We start from the raw sequence: 15,296 nt of genomic DNA on the forward strand, positions 1-15,296 counted from the left end.
GTATCCATGAGGATGTGGGTTTGATCCCTGGCCTTGCTCAGTGGGTTGAAGGATTTGGTGTTGTCGCAAGCTGCAGTACAGCTCACAGACACAGCTCAGATATGGCATTGCTATGGCTGTGGTGTAGGCCGGCCACTGTGGCTCCAATTCAGCCCCTAGCCCGGGAGCCTCCATATGCTGTAGGTGCAGCCTTAAAAAGAAAAAGAAAAAGATGAGATCAGTTCGGGATAGGATAGAGTTGTTAGCAGTGGACAACCCCGCCTGCCAAGAACAATGAGCAAGGCTGTTTTAGTAAAAATATATATATATATTTTATTATCCATTTGAATTCTCAGGGAGCAGCTGAAGCAGTGAGAACAAGAGGGAACCAGGTTGTGGAGAAGGAATAATCATGGAGACCAGTGGCTGATTTTCTCTGGGGTCTTTCACAGCCCTGAGTCCAGGCCTGGTCGAGTGGATGCTGCTGCTGAGGACAGAGAGGTGCCCTCTCACGGGGCCAGGGAGACACATATAGGTATGAAAGCAGGAGATTCAAACACTTGGTTCGTTTTCTTCTCCAGACACTGGCCAGATTCTAAAACTGTGCAGAGTGGGGAGGAGAGAAACCAGTAAGAAAGACTTTGAAGAGGAGAGCTGAGTTTTCCGTAGTCTGGATGCTGAGAAAAAAGGGTCCGCCTTCAGGCTCTGCCAGCAGAAGGACCCAAGAGCACGCAGCTGGGCTGCGGTGGATGTGTGAGCTCATGGCCCCTTGCATCCGTGGAGGGCTTCCCGCAGGGAAATGGCTGGAGGAAGACCGTTTGGACCCAGTGTGGAGGAAGGATTGGATGGGAGAGACCAGGGCATTCAGGATGGGGTGGGATGCTGCCTGGTTGTGGACACTGAGGACTGAGGGGCTGCCTGGTGATGTATTTGCTCTATTTCTTCCATAAATCACAGAAGCAGATAAACATGAGCAGACAGGGGAAGGCGCGCTACTTGATGAGTGGGCCATCTGTCTCAGCAGCAGACTTGGGAGGATTAGGGTGAAGCCAAGGCAGAAAGAGGTGTCATTTGTCTTAAATGATTAAAAAAAATAGAGAGAGAGAAAACTGACATTATATTATGAAAGGGGGTTGACAGGTTTTTACAACAAGAGAGAAAACTTGTCTTGATCCATGTGATATTTAGCAGTATTGAAACTGGGGATGATCTAAATTACGTTTAAAAAAGAAAGCAGTTGTGCGAGACTTCGGGGTGAATCAGCTCAACTATCTCACTTGAGAAAAGAGAGGCCCAAGGACGAACATGGCTTGTTAGGGGACCCAGGAAACTGATTACAGAAACCCCTGATATCTTTTCTACTTGTGGGGCCTTGCTCTGTTTCCAAGGTTACTATTACTTCTTGCAAATGTTCCATGTGTGTTTAGAAATGAACTGTATTTAGTGGTGATTAGTCAGACTCCTGCATAGATCATTATATCAAGCCTGTAAATTGTGTTCTCCAAATGTGATTTGTCCCGACTGGTAAACACCATTTGTGTAGGCTTGATCTGCCAAGGTATGAGGAAGATGTTTTTAAACATCCAACTATGGTGTAGCTGTAGCAATGTCTCTTTCTAATTTCCTTAATTTTTGCTTTGTGTGTTTTGAGGCTCTATTATGCAGGGCATATTAGTCTAGTATTTTCTATGATGTTATCAGTCTTTGTTTAACAATGACCTCATGACCTTCTTTATCTTTCATAATGTTTCGTGTTTTCAAATATATTTTCTTTTATGTTAAATACCTATATCAAGTTTCTTTTGGTGGTTAGTATTTGCTTGGTACAACTTTTCCTATTGTTTTACAGTCAGCCTTTCTCTGTCCTTATATTTTAGTAACAGCATGTAGGTTTATTTTAGAAATCCAATAAGATGATCTTTGTCTTTTTAATGAAGAGTTTAGTCCTTTTATAATTATTGTAATAACGGATCTCTACATTTGATTGCCATCATCTTGTTTTGTGCCTATTTTTTTACCCTGCCTTTGCTTTGATTCTTGTTTTTCTCCTTTCTTGCTTTCTGTAAAACTGATTAAGCTTTCTTTATTCCACATTTTTACCCTAGGTGTACATTATATTTCTGTCCTTTTCATGACTACTCTTTAATGTTTCAAGGTGCATCCTTGGATCAGTATCTCTACCTTCCTTCTGCACACAGGATTTTAGACTATGATTTTTTTCATCTTTATTATTATCCAATAATACATTTCCATTCTGTTTCTATACCTCTCGTATTACTCATTATTATTTTATATAGCTGATACTTGTTTAGATTTACCAGTTTCTTTGCTTACTATTCCTTCTAATGTTTTATTTTTTCCTTTTGGGTTCAGTTAGTTCTCCCTGGATCCTATTGATTACCAGCATTTAATTGGTAAGGCATTTTAATAGTTAGCTTTCTCTGTCTTTGTCTGAAAATGTCCTTATTTTCTTTTCACCATCGAGTAATCATTTAGCTAGATATACAATTCTAGATCCTCAATTATTTCTTCTTGGTAATGTGACAATGTTATTCCACTGTCTTCTGGCTTCTATTAAGACACTTGTATTAGTATAATTTCCATATATTTTTAGGTAATTTTTCTCTTTCTCTCTCTCTCTGTTTCCTTTTAGGATCTTCTCTTTGTCTTTGGTATTATAATTCTGCTATAAGACACATTTGTTTTCATTTATCTTACTTGGAACTTGTGATTCTTGAATCTGAGGATTAATATTTTTCAGCATTTCTGAAAAGTTCTGTCGTTATATATTTGAATGTCACCCTCCTTTCTCCTTTTTTGCCCTCTGTGACTCAGATTAACATTGTTGAACTACTTCATTTTTTTCTCAGGAGCTCATAACCTCTCTTTTATGTTTTCTAACTCTATCTCTCCAAGTAACCTCCTAGAGAATTTCCTTAGATGAATCTTCAAGTTTGCTATATTTCTCTGCAGCAGGAAGACTCCGTGTGCAGACTGTTGGGGTTCCAATTTAGACCAGGTGATCTTTCTCTACTTCAGTGTTATCTTTAAAGTGAAAGTCGCAATGACGCCTAACCGTCTAAGATGATTTTGAGGTTAAATGAGTGAAGAGATAAAATACTCTTAGAGCAGTACCTGACCCACAATAAATGCTCTATAAAAGTTAGACATTTTTTAGAATCTACTTTATGTCTCTACCCAATAGTTCTACTATTTGATGTTCTTGAGAACTTAATTCTGCTGATTATGTCTTATGGATCCACTCATGACATTTTGCTTTCTTGGGTGTTCAGGATTCTTGGCCTGTGGAGCTATATTTGTGGGAATCCTGTGTTTTTTTGGGAGTGGTGTCTTTTTAAGCTCGCATGTACAGCATATGGAGGTTCCCAGGCTAGGGGTCAAATCAGAGCTGTAGCTGCTGTCCTACACCACAGCAACGCTGGATCCAAACCACATCTGCAACCTACACCACAGCTCATGGCAACTCTGTATCCTTACCCCACAGAGTGAGGCCAAGGATCGAACCTGCAACCTCGCGGATACTAGTAATGTTTGTTAACCGCTGAGCCACGATGGGAGCTCTGAATCCTGTGTATCTTGGCTTCAGCCATCAGAGCACTATAGACTCAAAGATATCAGGGTGTTCTTGGCCCAGAATTTCAGGAATATCACTGGCCTGTGGCTATTAGGAATATTAGGAGTATTGTAGCCAGCGTTTCCCTGGCTCGGGAAACCTTTTTCTGTTCACTTACTGACTGGAGGTCTGTGGGCCATTTGGATGGTCTGAGTAACAAGCCTGTGGCCACATGTTCTCAAGGGAGATATTTTCTTCCCCACGTATAGCTGTGGCCTAGAAAGATAAGCATTCCTGGGAGCTCTTGTGCTCAAGGTAGAATTTCCCCACCTGCTCTACTCTCGCTGAGGGACTAGCTCTTCAGGGGCCCTGGCTTATGTGATGGTCTCACCTCCAGGGCCCTGGCTCTCTGCATAGAGTTAAATCCCATCACGCTAATTTGCAGAGAACGGCACAGCCTTTCCAGAGCCTCATCCTCCAGGCAGATTTCCCAGGAGGGCAAGCCCATGATGCTTGTGACGTCAGCCCTTCTTGGAGAAGATGCTTTAAGTGCTTTAATCCAGCCATGCGGAAGTTGTCCCATCCACCATCGTGGGGGAAACAGAAGTCTTCTGTGGTCTATTTCACAGCCTCAGGAATATTTATTTTTGTGTGTGTTTGTTTAGGTGGTGTGCTTTTTAGGGCCATACTTGCGGCCTGTGGAAGTTCCCAGGCTATGGGTCAAATCAAAGCTGCAGCTGCCGGCCTACACACAGCCACACCAAAGCAGGATCTGAACCATGTCTGTGACCTACACCAAAGCTCACAGCAAAGTTGGATCCTTCAGCCATTGAGCCAGGTCAGGGATTGAACCCATATCCTCATGGATTCTAGTGGGGTTCGTTTCCACTGAGCCACCACGGGAACTCAGGAGTATTTGTTGAATGGACAGACTGGGTGACTGGACACCTAAGAGCCTAGGCCGCTCGTTGCAGAGCCTTGACCACCACTGGGCCTGCATCTCCAGCTGCTCAGGAGTCTGGTCCTAAGACAGGAGACCACGCCTGAAAGGAGAACGATAGGGAATCAATTGGAGGCTCTGATATTCTCCCTGAGGTCAGTTAACAGAGGCTTCTTGTTCAGCCTGATGCTCTCCAGGCCCCGAGCACAGCAGTAACTAAGGCGGCCACTGCCTTCCAGGGTGCTGCCTCCCTCTTCTGCAAAACGTGTCCATATAGAGCTGCTGCGAGGAAAAATAATGAGGTTTGATAACAGCGATCATCCATCTAGAGCGTCTCGTGTGCCAAGCCCTGCTTTCAGTGTTCACCCGTGTTAACTCAGTTCGTCCTCACGGCCACCACAGGTACACACAGTTACTACCCCTGTGTCGCAGCTGGGAGAATGCGGCATGGCACTGTCACCCAGCCAGAGAGTGGGGAGCCAGATTTGAACCCAGGCCGTCTAGATCCAAACGCAGGCTGTGAAGCCCACACTGTGCTGCCTCCCGGGCTACGGAAGGATATTTGCATGATCTCTGGCCCATAAGCCTGAGGACGCGACACTGGCCGTTAGCAGTATTGTTCCTGAGGTCTTTATTGTCATTATAGTATTACGATTACTGCTAGTGCTTTTGCTATTATTTGCAGTACATTCTGTTCCCCGGCCCTGGGATCTCGTAGCCCAGGAGCCCCAGAGCCACATACGGAAGGACGGCTTGCTTCTCGCAGCCTGGCTGCAGAAGTGACTCGTGAGATGACGATGAGGCTGGAGCTGGGGAGGCAGGGTAGCCGAGGTGGGGGCAGGGGATTCGAAGCGAAGGCAGTGAGGAGGAATGTGCCGGGGGTCGGTGTGGCTCGGATGAGGATTCACGGAGAAGCAGCAGGACGCAGAGAAAAGGCTGATTGGGCCAGAGGACAGAGGCCGACCAAGGCGCAAGTGAGGCTCCTGCAAGAGAGGAAGAGCTGTGATATGAAAGTTCTCGTGCAGGGGCGTGGCAACCGACTTTTCTTTCTTTCTTTGTTGAGCTCAATTCTGTGTTGAATTTTCCCATAAAAAAAACTTGCAGTAGTTCCCATCGTAGCTCAGTGGTTAACGAACCCGACTAGGAACCTCGAGGTTGCGGGTTTGATCCCTGGTCTCGCACAATGGGTTAAGGATCGGGTGTTACGGTGAGCCGTGGTGTAGATCGCAGATGCGGCTCGGATCTGGCGTGGCTGTGGCTGTGGTGTAGGCCGGCAGCTACAGCTCTGGTGCGACCCCTAGCCTGGGAACCTCCATATGCCAAGGGTGTGGCCCTAGAAAAGACAAAAAGACCAAAAAAAAAAAAAAAAAAGAACTTGCAGAAAATATTATATGTGATGATTTCTTAAAAAATATAGTTGATTTACAAGGTTGTGATGATTTCTGCTGAACAACAAAGTGATTCAATTAAACATGTACACGCATCCATTCGTTCAGATTCTTTTCCCATATAGATGATCCCATAATGCTGGGTAGAGTTCCCTGCGCCAGACAGAAGTTTCTATACATCTCAGGGTGCACATGCCAATCCCAAACCCCCACCTCGGCCTTCCCCACTTCCCACCTGTCCCCTCTGGTAACTCCACGTTTTTCAAAGTCTGGGCGTCTGTTTCTGTTCTGCAAATAAGCTCATTTGTATCCTCTTCTCAGATTCCACATCTAAGTGATGTCACATCATTCTTGTTTTTTTCCCTGACTGACTTCACTTCGTGTGATAATTGTGATGCCATTTGTAGCCACATGGATGGACCTAGAAATTATTTAATGATATTTGGACAGAAAGATACAAAGACAGTGGAGACATGGAAAGAATCGATCTGTTTGACTGAGTCATGGTTTTTAAGAATGGCCCCTGACACTTCCCGGGGGTGCGCCCCGTGTCAGGCGCTACCATTGAGTCATTGCATCACTGGGGGCCCTGCATCTTGATCGTCCCTCCTTACAGATGAGGAAACCAAGGCACAGAGAGGGGAATGCTTTGCTCTGGGGCTCAGGTGGTGAGGAGCTGGTCCTGGGGTCCACCTGCCACCCCTCCCCCACGTCACCTCCCCAGCATTAGAAGGAAAGAAGGGGCGACTGGCCTGGCTCTCTTTCCTCCTCTGCTCCCCCTACCTCTCCCCTCCCTTCTCCTCTGACCGCCTCCCCTCCCCCCTGCCCAGGGCAGGCAGGACACTGGCATCCAGTGTTTTGGCTTTTTTCTGTCCTGAAGGAGGATCCCTTCCTGCCTCCTAGGGCTGCCTGAGTGCCAGCCTTTGAACATGGGTCGTCCTGTGAGTCCGGGCCAAAAAGAACCTCGTCACAGCCTCTGCTGCCCGCCCCCGCCCCCACCCCCACGCCCCCGCACCCCCGCAGGGAGAAGCCACTGTAGGACTGGACAGAAACAGCCTCCCCCCCCCCCCCCCCCCCCCCGCCACCGCTCCCCGCCGCCCCGCTTTCCTGCCGCAGATGCTTGGCGAGTCTGGGCTGGCCGGGTGCTGGTGTTAGAAACGCGAGGCTGAGAGAGACAGTGCCAGCCCTCGGGGACTCCAGGCACATGAGCAAGTAATTGGAGTGTAGCCTGATGTGATGGATGCGAGTGGGGAGAGGAGAGGTCAGGGAAGTTCCCAGTGGCAGATGGAGGACAGGGAGTGGGGGATGGGAAGGGGGCTGGGAGGGGCAGGCAGGAACAGCCATTCAGGGAGGCTGGAGAAGCAGCAGAAGCCCCAGTCACAAAGTTCTGGGAATGGTGGCCCCTGGGAATTTGGATCTTCTCCCAGAATCAGTAGGGAGCTGACTGGAGGTGGGGTTTTTTTGCTTTTTTTTTTTTTTTTTAGGGCCTCACCTGCAGCATACGGAAGTTCCCAGGCTAGGGGTCCAATCGGAGCTGTTGCTGCCAGCCTACACCCCAGCCACGGCAACTCAGGATCTGAGCCACGTCTGTGACCTACACCACAGCTCGTTGCCACACTGGATCCTTAAGCCACTGAACGAGGCCAGGGATTGAACCCGCATCCTCATGGTTCCTAGTCAGGTTCATTACTGCTGTGCCGCAATGGGAACTCCGCCATCTGGAGCTTTTAAGCAAGGCGGTTAACAGCATATCTTTGTATCTGTCAAGTGAGTTTTAAAAAGCATGTTCCTGTGCCTCTTGGCATCTGATCCTTCCTGTGCCCTCTGTGAGAGTGGAGGGCGGGTCAGACAATCCCATTTTACAGATGAGAAAACTGAGCTGCAGAAGGACTAAAGGGCTTGCTGGATCAGCGCAGTGAAACCAGGCTTTGGTGCGGGACGTCTCAGCCTGGTGCTCCTGATTCTGGTTTTGGGGGCGGATCTTCTAAAAGGAAACTTTCCTATAAAAGCTGCAAGGCAGAGATGAAGAAGAGAACACGGAACACTAACGATACTAACGTTCGTACCATTTATTGAGTGCCTGCTGTATGCCAGCAGGAGCTGGGCCACACGTCCCCCTCAATGCCTCGTCTCCACCAACCTCTGAATGAGTAATATTCTCATCGTGCAGCAGAGGAAACTGAGGTTCCAAAGAGTTAAGCTACTTTCTATCCGGTGGCGGATCTGGGAGTTAAATGCTCCTCTGCGGTGGCTGGAATTTTTAAAGGAGCCCAGCCTCGCTGCTCATGTGGGTGCTCCATAAATGGCCCGGGAGATGGAAGGTGCTGGAATGGGAATGATATTCGTTCTGTTCCGTGGGGCATTCAGCCAAGTCTTGCGGGTGCAGCTCATCTGCCCGTGATGACAGGTGGCTGCTGGGCTAATACCTGTCAGGTGACTAAGTGACACCTGCAGTCCCCAGCAGCAGGATGGACAATCACCCAAATGAGGCAGAAATGAGGCCCCTTAAGGAGGCAGGTGCTGAGAGAGCTGAGCATTCGGGAGTCCCGTGGCAAGTCCCTCTAGATATTCCCTGAGTGACCACACAGTCCCGCGGCTTCTCATCCACCTTTCTGGGTGGCCTTGCATGCTGGGACCCCCTTCCCAGCCTGGGTCTCCTTTTTGCTAGGTGCTCTGTAAACGCTCTTGAAGAAATGAACAGAGGGCGCAAATGGCCTCTAAAGAGGATGACCGCACAGGGCGGTGAAGTGTGTTAAAGCCCAAGGAAGAGGTCTGGATCCAGCCGGGGGTGAGCGGGTGGCTGGAGGGACTAATTGTGCATAATCAGAGAAGACTTCCTGGAGGAGGTGGGCACAAGAAGGAATCCTCCTGCAGAGGGCGTGGAGCAGGGCCATCCCAGCAGCGGGCGAGAGCTTCTACGTTAGAAGGATGGGAAGGAGTTCCTCTTGTGGCTCAGTGGAAATGAATCCGACTAGGAACCATGAAGTTGCGGGTTCGATCCCTGGCCTCGCTCAGTGGGTTAAGGATCTGGCATTGCCGTGAGCTGTGGTGTAGGTCGCAGATGCGGCTCAGATCCTGCGTTGCTGTGGCTGTGGTGTCTTTAATCTCTAGCCCTGGAACCTCCATGTGTGGCCCTAAAAAAGCAAAAAAAAAAAAAAAAGATGGAAAGATTAAGAGGAATAAGAGGAGCAAAGCCAGAGCATGATATGTGGAGAGTGGACGGAGGGTCAAAAGGGGTAGGTTTTTATTTTATTTTTTTACTTTTTCCTCTTTTTTTGGGCACCCCGTGGCATATGGAATTCCTGGGCCAAGGATCAGATCTGAGCCGAGGTTGCGACCTACGCTACAGCTGCTGGATCCTTTAACCCACTGTGCTGGGCCAGGCATTGAACCCGTGTCCTGACATGGCAGAGATGCTGCCTATCCCAGTGTTGCCAGGAACTCCAAAAGGGGCTGGGTTTTAGTGCTGCTTGGTCTCTTAAGAGCTGCACAACCTCAGGGAAAAGAGCCCTTTGTGTCTGAGCATTTTTCTCTTGCATGATGTGAGAACCCTGGTCAATCCTTCCCTCCCCACACTGGAGACTGATCGGGAAGAGTCTTCAGCCCCTGTGAGGGCGAGTTCCCCCTGGTGCTCTTCAGACCCCCTGAGAGACGCCTCTGCATTGCCCTGGATACACACGCACCACTGAGGTCACGGGAACACACCAGCCAAGGGGCTGGACGGCGAGGCCCCGGGGGCTCATCATGGGCTGTTTCCAGCTCACCCCTGGCCTCTGGGAGGGTCTTTTCAGCCGGGCCAGACAGAGGGGGATTCCAGTGACCTGTGAAGTCTGGGCTTGGCGCTTTCAGTCTCGTCTCCTTGGAACAGACCCAGGCACTTCCACTCCATTGCAAGGGTGACCGTGGGGCTGCACTATTTGCTCACTAAGCACAAGGCATCGATGCAATGATGCAGTCTCGCCCAGGGCCGCCCCACCCCCCCCTCCTTCCTCTGTCCCCTCCCTACCTCTCTCCTCCCACCTATGCCTTTCATCATTTTGGAGCGTCTCCCACGCCTGGGCTTGCAGATGGCAGAGCTGCATCTGAACGTGGTCCCTGCCCTCAGTGGATTCATGCTTCTAGGGGAGACAGATGCTGGCGCTGATTGTACCCCTTCTGGAAGGAGCATCCAGGCTTTGGAGGAGTGATCTGTCCCCCCCAGGTGGGGTGCAGTTGAGGCAACCCTTGCAGTGCACCCTGCTACAAAGCTGCAGCATCTGTCCCCACAGTGTGACACAGGGCAGGGGCTGCTCAGATACACCCTTACTAAACTTGTTAAAATTGGGAGTTCCCATTGTGGCTCAATGGGTTAAGAACCAGACTAGTATCCATGAGGATGTGAGTTCGATCCCTTGGCCTCGCTCAGTGGGTTAAGGATCCGGTGTTGCCGGGAGCTGTGCTGTAGGTCGAAGACACGGCTCGGATCCCAAGTTGCTGTGGCTGTGGTGTAGGCTCAGCTGCAGCTCTGATTCGACCCCTAGCCTGGAAACCTCCATATGCCACGGGTGCAGCTGTAATTGTTAAAACTGTCCAGTATTTCAACGTTTACACAACCTCATTGTTTGGACTCTCCAGGCAACTTTATGAGGTGGCCAACTGGAAGGAGAAAAAAAAAGTCAGAGGCCTTGGAAGATAGTTTGAGCCAATACTTGAAGCCAGGCTGAACTGGGAGAAAGATGGCCCCATAGAGATTTTGAGAAGCATCTGGCATGTAATCAACACCCCATAATGTGGGCTCTTATCACTGATTGATGTTTTCCAAAGAAATGGAAGGCACACAGACACCATCCGTCTAAGGTCCCCACTGAAGGCGGGCCGAGTCTGAGGCCAGGGGGTGGCAGCTCCTTGACCAAGGGCCCAAACCATGTCACGGTGGAGCCGTCACCGGGCTCAGAGCCCAGGTCCTCTGATTCTCCGCCCGGCACCCGCCCCCACGTGGGAGCCTCTGCCAGGACCCAGTCGTTTCCATACACCATCCACACGGCATCAGGCCTGGAGGGGTCGCCTGAGTCCTAGACACGCAGGAGCAAAAGTTACAGGCCGTCAACATTCATGTGATTTAAACCTAGGATGTCAAAGCCAGCCGCGTCTTCACTTCTCTGGTAGCGCCCAATAAAGTTTGCTCATAGTGGGGTAGTTAGAATTTAAAGCTGCTTATGGTCACAAGGGCCCTTGATGATCTAGCATCTTCAATACATCATTGCTAATTAATTGCCCTTAATTTATTATTAGATGATAGCAGGATTAGGTGGGTGGATCAGTTTGTTGTTTGTTTGTTTGTTTCTTTCTTTCCTTCCTCCTTCCCTCCCTCCTTCCTTCTTTTTTTTGGCCTTTTTTCTGGGCCCCACCTGTGGCATATGGAAGTACCCAGTCTAAGGTGTGAATTGGAGCTGTAGCTGCCAGTCTACGCCACAGCCACAGCAACTCAGGATCCAAGCCATGTCTGCAACCTAGTTCACGGCCACTCTGGATCTTTAACCCACTGAGCCAGGGATCGAACCTTCGTCCTCGTGGATACCTGTCAGATTCGTTACTGCTGAGCTATACCAGGAACTCCCTACTGACTTTGGGTTTGGTTCAACCAGAGCTCCAGGCGGCTTCTAGCTTTGCTACCACTGTATCTACTCAAGACACACTTTGTGGGGAGTTCCCGTCGTGGCTCAGTGGTTAACGGATCTGACTAGGAACCATGAGGTTGCGGGTTCGATCCCTGGCCTTAACCCAGTGGGTTAAGGATCCGGCGTTGCCCTGAGCTGTGGTGTAGGTTGCAGACACGGCTTGGATCCTGCATTGCTGTGTCTCTGGCGAAGGCCGGTGGCTACAGCTCCGATTAAGCCCCTAACCTGGGAACCTCCATATGCCAGAGGAGTGGCCCCTAGAAAAGGCAAAAAGACCAAAACAAAAAGAAAAAAGACACACTTCATGGACAGACACTTCATTTCCCTGAGATTCTCACTGTTATTTTTCTCTTTAGAAGAGGTAGATTGTAAATGTCCTCTCTCCTTTCCTTCTGTCCTTTGGTTTCCAATACAAATCATTGGTATTAAAATATGATTCACATCAGGGATAGCTCTCTTGAGCTTCTCTAAAGGATATATTTCATATTGACATTAAAGTCAAGAAAATTTAATGGTATTCCTGAAGGAGAATGCATTTGCTTTTGCAAAACAAAATGTAAATTCTAGCTACCTTGGTGCTGGGTTTGGGATAAAGGAATATTTGCACAACGTCTAGCCTTTAAAATAAGGTAGATATTGGCTTTTTAAAAAAAAATGTCTGCAGGCAGATGAGCCTGAAAAATGTTCCCACCCTGTGACGGAAAATTCTTTACTTGGTTGATTATTGAGACGCAGCTATAACGAATTGCGCAATTTATCACAGTGTAATTACACTTGCGAGTGAGTAGGAACGACCTAAATGCCCAGCTACAGGAAAGGGTTAACTAAAGGACGATCCATCCCACAATGAAATATTGGCCATTTAGCATTCATGCAGCACACATGTATTGAGTGCCTCCTGTGTACCAAGGACCGTGTTAGGACAGGGCTGTGCCATGATAAACCCGCAGATTCTGCAGCTGCTCACAGGGGCTGCTGCAAACATGACGCTTCGAGGAAATCTTATGCTAACTCAAAACGCTTGTGCGATTTTATCGTCACAATTCTGTGGAAAACGCACACACACGTATTTTCCGGGACATTGACTTCTTTATGGTTTTTATCGGTTTCCCCAAATATCTTTGTTTTTTCAGCTGTTTCCCCACCTAGCATGAAGGTGCACAGAAAAATTCTATCGTGGGGGAAGACAGTTTTTAAAAGGCATTTTGACGTATGAATGTGGAGGTGCCACTCTTAGGAATTGTGTCTGCCTGTCCTTTGGGAAGTGACCGAAGGTTTCTTTCATGGGAAGGACGTTTTATCCCTGGGTGGAGGGGTGGGGGTGTGTGTGCCCCAGCTCACGCTGTGCTCGCCTCCCTTCCTCCAGAAGCTCCTGGAGAATGTCGCCTTCTCTGTCCCTGTCCGTGTCTGCGTGGACTTGCCACCTGCTTCCTTCCCTAGAGCTCCGGGTCAGAGCAAACAAAGGTACTTTATCATCGGCTCCCCGCACTCCCTGGTGACCGAGAACTCGGCTGCCGCTGAGATAGCTGTGTGTGTGTGTGTGTGTGTGTGTGTGTGTGTGTGAGAGAGGGAGAGAGAGAGAGGGAGAGAGGGAGAGCCAGTCCGCAAAGGAGCTTTGTTTATTGTTTTACTGATTTCGCCTTTGACCTTCTAAGATTAACTCCTCTGCGGTTTGTATTCCTACACTCACCGAATATGAACCGAATTCAGACACAGCGTTCAGGGAAATTTTGGGAAAGGTTTTTATTTCTATTCTTGACATAATGAGCTCCAGCTCCAATTATCAGGTGTGTGATGACCGTGTCACGTTTACAGAAGACTAGAAACGTTATGGTCCTTAACTGTGCAAGATCCGTGTGTTCATTTCAGCTCCCTGTTTGCACACCTGTCCCCTGAGCTGGAACTCGGGACTCTGAGGTGACAGGCAGGTCTCTGGTGCTGGCGGAGCTCAGGGTCCACTCGGGACGCATGGCTGAACCCAGACCATGGTGAGGCTGGGTGACCAGTGTTGAGAGCCAGAGGACGACGTGCCTGGCCCCAGATGGGCCGTGTTGTTGAGGAAGGCTTCCTGGAGGAGGTGACGTCCAAAGCGGAAAAGTAAAGACTGGATGAGGGTTACCAAGCAGAGAGCAGGGGAGAAAGGGAGAAAGTTCTAGGCAGAGGGAACAAAATGGATGGGGGGCCAGAGGCTAGAGGGGCAGGGAGGCGCTGAGAGGGGCTGGAGTGGGAGTGGTCAGTGTTGGGCTAGAGAAGGTGGCAGGGGGTGGGGACTCCTGCCCTTGAGCCACGGTGGCCCCCATGGTGGCCAGAGCCACATGCACTGACGCATCTGTTACCATGAAACCTGCTTCTGAGCACCCGATGCCGAGTCACCTCTGGGTGACCCCACCGGCATCTGCTCCTGGCCTGCTGTCTCCTCCACAGCGGAGGTCTGAGGGCGCAGGACTGCCGTGCCTGCCACCTGAAAAGTGGGCACATTCAAAGCACCCGTAAAATACTTGCTGGATGAATGAACGAGTGAATGAATGGATTGAGTGGGCGAAGGAGGCGCTGTGGTCCCCTCCAAGGCCAGTGAGGGGCTGTCCTGGCTGGGTGGGAAACAGCGAGCCTGACGAATGAGTGGTTGGGGCGTGGGATGGGGTGGGGGGCATTCTCTACTTCGAAACTGGTTTATTTCAAACCATTTATTGAGCTCTTCCTCTGGCTCAGAAATGAGGAGTTCCCATCACAGCGCAGCGGAAACAAATCCGACTGGGAACCGTGAAGTTGTGGGTTCGATCCTTGGCCTTGCTCAGTGGGTTAAGGATCTGGGGTTGCCGTGAGCTGTGGTGTAGATTGCAGACGCGGCTCAGATCTGGCATGCTGTGGCTGTGGCGTAGGCCGGCTGCTGTAGCTCCAATTGGACCCCTGGCCTGGGAACCTCCATATGCCGCGGGTGTGGCCCTAGAAAAGACAAAAAGACCAAAAAAGAAAGAAAGAAAGAAAGAAGTGGGATATGCAGGGTACAGGTGCCCTGCCGGGTTATCCGTCTTTAAATGGAGGCGGATAACGTACGATTCATCATCGGAATCATTTCAGTTGTCAGCTCGGTGGCTTCTGTCACATCCCCAGTGCCATGCTGCCATCCCCGGTGCCATGCTGCCATCCCCATTACCTGATTTCAGCACAGGATCATCACCTAAAAGGAAACCCCAGGACTTCCTGTTGTGGCTCAGTGGCTAAGACCTTGACTTAGTGTCCCTGAGGATGTGGGTTCGATCCCTGGTCTCGTTCAGTGGGTTAAGGATCCAGCGTTGTCACGAGCTGCAGCAAAGGTCGCAGAGGCAGCCAGGATCCGATGTGGCTGTGGCTGTGGTGCAGGCTGGCAGCTGCAGCTCTGATTCAACCCTTAGCTCGGGAACTTTCATACACCACACATGTGGCCATAAAAAGAAATTTTAAAAAGACTTAAAAAAACTTAAAAAAAAAGGAATTCCCATCATGGCTCCGCGGGTTAAGAACCCTCCTAGTAGCCATGAAGGTGTGGGTTTGATCCCTGGCCTTGCTCAGCGGGTTAAGGATTGGCAGATGTGGCTCAGATCTTGCGTTGCTGTGGCTGTGGTATAGACCGGCCGCTGCAGCTCCAATTCGACCCCTAGCCTGGGAACTTCCACATGCCGCAGGTGTGGCCCTAAAAAGAAAAAGACAAGAAAGAAAGAAAGAAAGAAAGAAAGAAAGAAAGAAAGAAAGAAAGAAAGAAAGAAAGAAAGAAAGAAAGA

The 15,296-nt window shown here is 49.5% G+C and overlaps 1 long non-coding RNA gene across 3 annotated transcripts in view; it reads left to right on the forward strand.

Annotated features, from left to right (window-relative positions):
* LOC102164323 overlaps positions 1-15,296 on the forward strand; it is a 44,495-nt gene that overhangs the window by 14,799 nt on the left and 14,400 nt on the right. For 2 of the 3 annotated variants that reach the window (XR_001298169.2, XR_001298170.2), the window contains exon 2: positions 12,905-13,002. The exons of the other annotated variant lie outside the window; for it this stretch is intronic. This is a non-coding gene — a long non-coding RNA (uncharacterized LOC102164323). The remainder of the gene's footprint in view (positions 1-12,904; positions 13,003-15,296) is intronic. 3 annotated transcript variants of the gene reach the window in all.

Source organism: Sus scrofa, chromosome 8, assembly GCF_000003025.6.
Source record: "Sus scrofa isolate TJ Tabasco breed Duroc chromosome 8, Sscrofa11.1, whole genome shotgun sequence".
Classification (NCBI taxonomy): Eukaryota; Metazoa; Chordata; class Mammalia; order Artiodactyla; family Suidae; genus Sus; species Sus scrofa.